The sequence below is a fragment of the Tamandua tetradactyla genome, chromosome 6 (assembly GCF_023851605.1).
Source record: "Tamandua tetradactyla isolate mTamTet1 chromosome 6, mTamTet1.pri, whole genome shotgun sequence".
Lineage (NCBI taxonomy): Eukaryota > Metazoa > Chordata > Mammalia > Pilosa > Myrmecophagidae > Tamandua > Tamandua tetradactyla.
In genome coordinates this window covers 60,837,883-60,846,082 of record NC_135332.1, presented here as the reverse complement: position 1 = coordinate 60,846,082, position 8,200 = coordinate 60,837,883, and the positions used below count along the sequence as shown (strand labels likewise).

Genomic DNA, 8,200 nt, shown 5'->3' with positions numbered 1-8,200 from the left:
TCTGGTCTCTATGTTTTCTGATGAGAACTCTACTCTGATTTGAATCATTGCTTTTTCTATAATTAATGCATTGTTTTTCTCTGGCCACTTGCAAGGGTTTTTTCTGTCTTTAGTTTTCAGCAGTTTGATTATGCTGTGTCTTGGTAAAGATTTGTTTGTTTGTTTTATCCTGTTGGTGGTTTGTGTCTTTTATGAAATTTGGCAAGTATTGAGCAAAATTTAGCAAATTTATTTACTTACATATGTGTATATTTTTTCTGCCCCACACTCCGTCTCCCATCCTTCTGGGACTCAGATCACAAATATTAGTCATTTTTTGTACTTTCCTACATGTTCATTTTTTTCAATCTTTTCCTCTATGTTGTTAAAAATACTTGGTTTCTATTGGTCTGTCTTCAAGTGTATTGACATTTCTTTGCTTTTTCTGTTCTGCTGATAAGCTTGCACTCAGTGAGCTTTTTTTAAAGTTTGGTTATTGTATTTTTCAGTGATAAAATATTCATTTGGTGCCTCTTTACGTCTTCTATTTATTTTTTGAAATTTTCTGTCTTTTAATTCGTTTGAAAAGTGTTTGCCTTTACTTCTTGGAGTATTTTATAATAGCTCCCTTAAAGTTTTTGCCAAATATCTAACATCTGTGTTGTGTCACATTGATGTCTATTATCTCTTCCTCTGTGAGTTGAGATTTTCCTGGTTCTGTAAATTGAGTAATTTGGGGTTGGTGAACATTATGTTATGGGACTCTTGATCTTGTTCAAATCCTATGGAGAATGCTGATATTGTTGTTTTTATCCGGCAGTCATCCTGATTGGGTTCAGGCGCAAGTTCCAATTGGCCTTCTGTGGGTTGGTTGTGGTTTCAATATCTGTTCTATTTTTGGTAATGCATTTACAATATGTCTTTGTGGTGCCATCTGAATGTGTCCTTTCTGTGTGTGCCACCCAGTGGCCAGTCCAGAACCTGGGGAGTGGCCTGTCTCTTAATTCAGTTCTCAGACTCTGAGGTGGTCTGGTTATGACCTTGTTCATGCATGTGCAGCTCAGAAGTGAGCCGAGGAGTTCATAAACAGCATTTTGGGATTCCTTTCTTGAGCTCCTCCTTGTCTGTGATCTCCCCCATGCTTTCTGGTTACCCAGCACTTCCCTCTTTGGTCCTCCAGCCAGAAAGTTGGAGCTTAGTGTACCCTGCTCTGCTGTACACTTCTTGCAACCTTGCCCTCATCTGGGGGCAAGTGGCAAGAGGACAGAGAGGAGGAGGAAAGCACTGGGTTTTTCCCACCCTCTTGGGACCACACCTCTTCAGACTAGAGAGGTGGATTCCCCATCCTTAGAGTTTTGGGTGCCTCGATGCCCCCACTGCTGCTGGCACTTCCAGGAGACCCCTTTCCTCCTCTCTGAGCTGGAACTGAGGGCTTCTCCTGAGGCTCTCTCTCTTCATGCTGGGTTTCTGGCAAGCCCAGGGGGTCCTGGAGGGGAGAAAATAGTAAGATCACTGTTGGTTTACATTCAGGCATTTTCCCCAATCCACATGCTAATATTGCTTTTCGAAATCCTAAAAGAAGGTGCTTCATACAATCTGGCCAGGTCTTTGCAGCTGCATCCTATGGGAGAGAAGATCCAAACTCCTACCCTTTTTAAACACTGCAAATTGTAAAGCATGATTATTTTAACCTGGGAACGTTTGCCTGCTTTCCTGATATGTTGCCATGTTCTTGAATCTCAAGTAATCCCTCTGTGGTTATTTTCTTTCTCTTTGGCAGTACATTTCAGAATTTTCTTTAAAACAAGTCTTGAAAAGTAAATTTCCCCTTTTTTTAAAATTTTTATTATCCAAAAACACCTTTATTTGACCTTATTCATAAAAACAGTTTTGATGGGTGCACATTCCTTGGTTGAAAAATACTTTATTTCAATACTCCAAAGAATTTATTCTATTGTTTTCTGACTTCTATTTTTGCTATAGAGACTTTTTATTGTCAGGCTTAACTTTTGTTCCTTTGCAGGTGGACTGTCCTTTCTTTTTCAAGATTCTCTTTTCATCAGTGGTGTTCTGAAGTTTCATTCTGTTTTGTATAGCTATGGATTTATGTTCATTTTTCCTGCTTGGTATACACTGATCCATGGGTTTTTCTATTTCATTAGTTCTGGATTATCATTAACCAATCTCTTTAAATATTTCTTTTTTTCTGTTATCACTATACTTCCCTTCTGACATGCCAATTAGTTCTATATTAAACCATTTCATTTTATCCTCCACATCTCTTTCCTTTTCCTAATATCCTTATCTATCTTTGTCACACTTTGGAAATATTCCTTCGACAACCCTTCCAATGAACTTATTCCTTCATTTGCTCACAATCTACTGTTTTAAGCCATCCTTTGAGATTTTAATTTCAATAAATATTTTTTCTTGTTTCTAGATTTTTTTTTCTGATCTATTTATTCAATCCAGATAGCATTCTTTTTATATGTTTGTGTCTGTAAATACAGCTCGATTTTTTCTTTAAACATTTCAAATGTATGTGTTGTATATTCTGTTTTGTAAATTTCATTGCTTTAGGGCCTGAAGATCTAAATCTGTTTTTTCTTCTTTTTTCATCTTGCTTCAATTTGTGCTCATTAGTGGCTTACTTCTTTGTGTATTTGATAATTGTTGTTTGTGAACTCATTGCTTGATCTTAATCTGTGGGAAAATCTTTCTCCCGGAGAGTATTTGCTTCTGCTTCTAGCATAGCCAGGAAGTGAGTGCCCCTGGTGTAAGACCACTTTATCCCCCCTTTCTAGGCATTGGCTCAGATTCAGAGCCCCATTCTCTGCTTCCCCAACTTGTTTCTATTCCAAAGTTCAGTATCCTCCACCACAGTTGTCCCCTAGGAATCTGGTTTCCGTGCGACACTGCCTTTCCTGAGTGCCTGCCCACAACAGGCTGATAACCTGCCCTTCTTTCTCCTTACCACTCTGACTCCCCACTAGTCCACATGGTGTAAAAGAACCATTTACAAAGCCCGGAAATAAAATACAAACTCATTGAAAACCAAAACAGTCTACAGGACAAATTCTAGACTGGAAACAGAGAACTACTTATTTGGAAGACGGCACTAAGGAGTGAGTGAAAGATGTACACAGGGAATTGAAGAAATAAAAAGTATGAAATAACAGTCAAGTCTAACAAAAGATGGTCATTCATTAGCCTCACGTCTTACCACAAGCCGTATTTAAATGCCAGTACATGCAAATAAAAGCATAACCCAGTAAAAACAGAAATGAGAGGAGACACAAGCAAGATTATTTTGGAAAATAGACAGTGGATATGTGAGCGGCAAATTACTAATAAGGTCAAGAAAACTGTATCCTAGGTCAGCAATGCGGAAAGCCAAGTAACACCTGGTTTATACTACAGAGCCATGAAAGGACCAACAATTGTGGCTCCAGATACCACCAATTATAAGTAGACGCAATGTGTGGATAAAGCAGAATTAGTTCATTTAAGAAGCAATTGAATCTGAAGTTTCTCACTCGCATTTAGTATGGCTGGGCCAATGTCCATCACCCAGGTTACAGAAGGAGGAGATCCACTCTTCCAAGGGGATTTAACGGAGCATTTCTGGGCACGGTGAGGGTGGGAGGACTGCCTTCATAACATGGGGGCTTCAATGGGATTTTTCACACTGAGACCCTTAATCTTCTGTCTCCTTTAGTTCTCAGAACATTGGCCTCCAACAGCAGACCTTCTGGGCAGGAGATTGGGAGAGCCGCCTCTGTAGAATTTAACCAACCCAACAGAAAAAAGCAAAATACACTGATCTCTGGGATCATGGGCTGTGGGCCAGAAGGCTGGCAGGGGGATCATGCCAATGGAAACAAAATAATTTTCTCATACAAAGAAGGCCCTTGTGGGGGCTCCAAACAGCTCACAGCCTCACCCATTTCCACACACGCTCCACTCACTGCAACAGAGTCACTATTCAATGTCCCTGCTGATACCCCACCTAGAATTCATCCCTACGTAGCATATCCAGTGGGTCCCTCGGGGACTGTCCATTCAGGGCCCCAACCTCCTGGGCCCACTCCAAAACCAAACATTGTCATCTCATAGATGGGGTCACGTTCCCCAGTGGTTGAGGGGTGGTGTGGGAATGCTTCTCCCACAGTCATTTTGGTTATGTAGGATGACTTCCCATCATGGCTGAGCCCCAGGAAGTGGAGATTATCACTCCCCAGAGAACGAAGTGGAACCATCTGGGTCAACTTTAGAAGTGAAAACAGCTACATCAGCTGGATGCCAGTCACGTGAAAAATGACTACCTTTTCCCTGGCCATGAGGGCTTATGACCCCATACAAGGAACGATATCTGGGCTGGCAAGCACCAGACAGAACAAGTCCTGAGAGAAAGCACTACGCAATCTCTCAGCAAGGGAGACACAGCACCAGTGCCCCCTGGCGTGATACCAGTAGCAGTCCTAGACGCTGGACCTCACTGACTGGTGCAATGTCACTGTTCACCCCAGCTCTGGGTTTTAGTGATTTTGCAGACTGCATAGGTCATAGGCTTACTTGCCACCCTGAAGGCCTCACCAGGCAGGCCCAGGAATGCTCAAACAATACTTGGCTAATCCTAAAATGGTACCCAGGGGTAGGGCATGGCTGAGGACCCAAAGCCATCCAACCTGTGTATCACATGGGCCCTCTGGCACCATGCATCATGATGCTGCATTCAGGCATAACCCAAGATTCTCATACTGCGCCAACAGCCTCACGAGTGTAATTAAATCAAACCTGCCTGGCTAATTGTCCTCTATCCCAGCCTGCTGGACATACTATTCTGAGATAAGGACTTAGATGGCAAAGAGCTTACAAAGACTTAACATCTACTTGCATATAAACGTGGACAAAACCTATTCTGTGTGAGTACACACAGTCAAAGCCTTTGCTGGGTGTGTCCTGGAGGAGCCTCTAAAAGTCATGGAGCTCTGTGACAGCGACCCTTTTTTTTTTGACCAGGCAGGCACCTGGGTTTCTTCTCAGAATGAGGAAGCCATCCCAGCACTCACTTTATTTAGAATTTTCCAAAATTCACAAACATTCTGCACCCACCAAGAAAAAACTCCAAACACCTTCCCCTATCCTGTGGAGTTCATAGAGATCCTTCATCGGAGCCCCCAGCTTCACAGCCTGCCCTACAGATTTTGGGCTCTTCCATTCCCAGGACTGTGGGAGACATCTTTATAAATCTCATATTTACAGAGCTCTCCTGTTGGCTCTGTTTCTCTAGAGATCCCTGACTAAAGAAGAGGGATAGCTGCTCCCGGGCTGGCCCCATGTGATCAGCCCTTGCCCCAGACGACATCGCCCCAGCACACGGGTTCACTGACGGACATGACACCTTCCTAAGCAACCACCAAGGGTTGCCCACGGCCCTTCTGTCCCCGCAATTAACCAGAGCCGCCCCTACGCTCCAGCCAACTAATGAATCGAGACGCTGCCTTGAAAACTGGGAAGGAGGTAGTCGGAATATTCCTGGCCAAAACCAAGGGCCATGTAACCTGGGGTCCCCTCCCTCACCCCCGCTTCCTTACGGGGAGCTGGTCTCGGGGAGTTGCGGGCACCAGGACCGGAACTGCCTTGCGCTCTGCCGCCCCCTACTGGCAAGCTAAACCTCGTGTCTTCATTCCCACCCAGCAGGAACGGCATCCAAACATGAGAGACGCCCACCATTGGCCCGCAGTTCCTTTGTCTATTCTCCTGTCCCTCTGTGTGCTGATCAGAGGCTAGTACAACCAGAGTCCCTTTTTTTTTTTAATATGGCCTGCTTCCCGAATTGCATGTCATCCTTGTGCAGGGGCCCTGCTACTCTCCTCTGTATGTGCCAATTTTAGTATATGTGCTGCCAAAGTAAACACCGGGCAGCCTTGGTTAATCTCCTGGCCTTAGACTGACTCTTCACAAACAAGCAAGGAAACACACAAAAACACTTTGTGGTGGGGTTGCAGTATCAGCACCAAAAGAAACACCTCCTCCTGTATCTTAAAACTCTGGGGCAGTTAAGAGCAACTCACAATACCACAGAGATTAATAGGTGTTTCACAATCTAACCAAGGTTTTTCAACAGATGCCTCTGACCCTAAAACAACCCTCCATTTTCTCCTAGCTGTCCCCTGAAGAGTGGGGGGACGCCTACACAAAGGCTTACAGCTCTTCGTTTTACTATTTATTGGCATTTGTAAATAATCGTGTCCTCAAGCTGCACTGATGCTGACTCAGCAATGCCCTGCCCCCAGCAGTGAATATATCAGCCACACTCAACCTGCCACTAGCCTCCAAATAAGTTGCCCAAGATAAACACGTCTCTGGAAAAATATCAGTCTCCCCTCTAAAGAGTCTTGGCACTTATCATTGGATTATTGTATCTACAACGTAATGAGCATGTTAACATACCATGAGCTATAGATATCAAAATTGTTATGATGAGGTTCCCTGAGATCTGAAAATTGTTTCCAGCATTCTTCAGGGTAAAATATATATATATATATATATATATTATATATATTATACATTATATATATATATACACATTATATATATTATACATTGTATATATGTATATAATATATATACATATATATATTTGTATATATATACATATATACAAATATATATATACATATATATGTATATAATATATATACATATATATTATATATATGTGTATATATATATATTTTTGAGAAAAGCTGCCTTGGACTTTGTCAGAAAAAATTAAAATTAATAATTTACATTTTCACTGAGGATAATACTGGGGGACATGTGGATGCTTCTGGGATGTTGGTAATGTTTTCTTCCTGGCCTGGAGCTGTTGGCACAAGCTTTTCTTGATGGTGATCCTTTCAGCAAGCCGATAGCATTTTTTGCACTTTTTGTATGTGCTACATGTGAGTTTTAAAAGTTTTAAGATTAAAAACCGTTTGTCCTTCTCGACCAAAAGGGAAGAGTGAAATGAGACCTAGTGTCAATGGCTGAGAGATTCCAAACAGAGTCTAGAGGTTATCCTGGAGGTTATTCTTATGCATTGAGTAGCTATCACCTTGTTATCCAAGATGTAATGGAGAGGCTGGAGGGAACTGCCTGAAAATGTAGATGTGTTCCAGTAGCCATGTTTCTTGAAGATGATTGTATAATGATATACCTTTCACAATGTGATGTGTGATTGTGAAAACCTTGTGTCTGATGCTCCTTTTATCTACCCTGTCAACAAACAAGTAGAACATATGGAATAACAATAAATAATAGGGGGAACAAAGGTTAAAAAAAAAAAAACATTTGCCCTGAACGCAGCCTGAGTCCTTGGAGTGGGCCTTGAATCTCCCATCCCTAATTCTGCAGCTGCCGAGGGGAGGCTCAGCACCTGCCCAGGGCCTCACTCTCTACTCCGCGACCCCACTGGCACCTAAGGGCCGTGACTCACCTTTGGGGAATTCCAGGCCGTTTGCTTTGATTTTCTCCCCATAGATGTGGCTGTAATAAACCCAAGACAATAAAAAGATTCCTTTTCTGAGAAGCAGTGGGATTTGAGTGGCTCTGTGTCAGGAACTGCGGAGAGCAGCTCTCAGGAAGGCGCGGCCCCAAGCAGAAGCTCCCTGCGAGTGTGACCCCCAGGGCCCTGGCAGACGCGGATTTTTTTTTAATTTTTTAAAAATATATAACAACAAACAAACACAAACATTCTTAACTTTTGATCATTCCATTCTACATATGTAATCAGTAATTCACAATATCATCACATAGTTGCATATTCATCATCATGATCATTTCTTAGAACATTTGCATCAATTCAGAAAAAGAAATAAAAAGACAACAGAAAAAAATTCACACAAACTGTGCTGGTCTGAATCTGTGGTGGACCCCAGGAAAGCCATGCCCTTTGATCCTCATTCAATAATGCTGGGTGGGAGCATTTGATTGTTTCTATGAAGATGTGACCCACCCAACTGTGGGTGGTAACTTTTGATTAGATGATTTCCATGGAGGTGTGTCTCTACCCACTGAAGGTGGAGTTGCTTACTGGGAATCCTTTAAAAGAGGAAACATTTTGGAGAGAGCCCTTTTTTTGGTAGAGCCACGAGAAAACCAGCAGATGCTGCCATGTTCGCCATGTGCCCTTCCAGCTGAGAGAAAGATGTTGAACGTCGTCAGCCTTTTTGAA

The 8,200-nt window shown here is 42.4% G+C and overlaps 1 non-coding gene across 1 annotated transcript; it reads right to left on the bottom strand.

The window, feature by feature from the left end:
- Window positions 1-5,795: 5,795 nt before the first annotated feature.
- LOC143689234 (U6 spliceosomal RNA) lies at window positions 5,796-5,900 on the bottom strand. Its single transcript, XR_013178691.1, has one exon. It is a non-coding gene; the product is annotated as a U6 spliceosomal RNA (small nuclear RNA).
- Window positions 5,901-8,200: the final 2,300 nt, after the last annotated feature.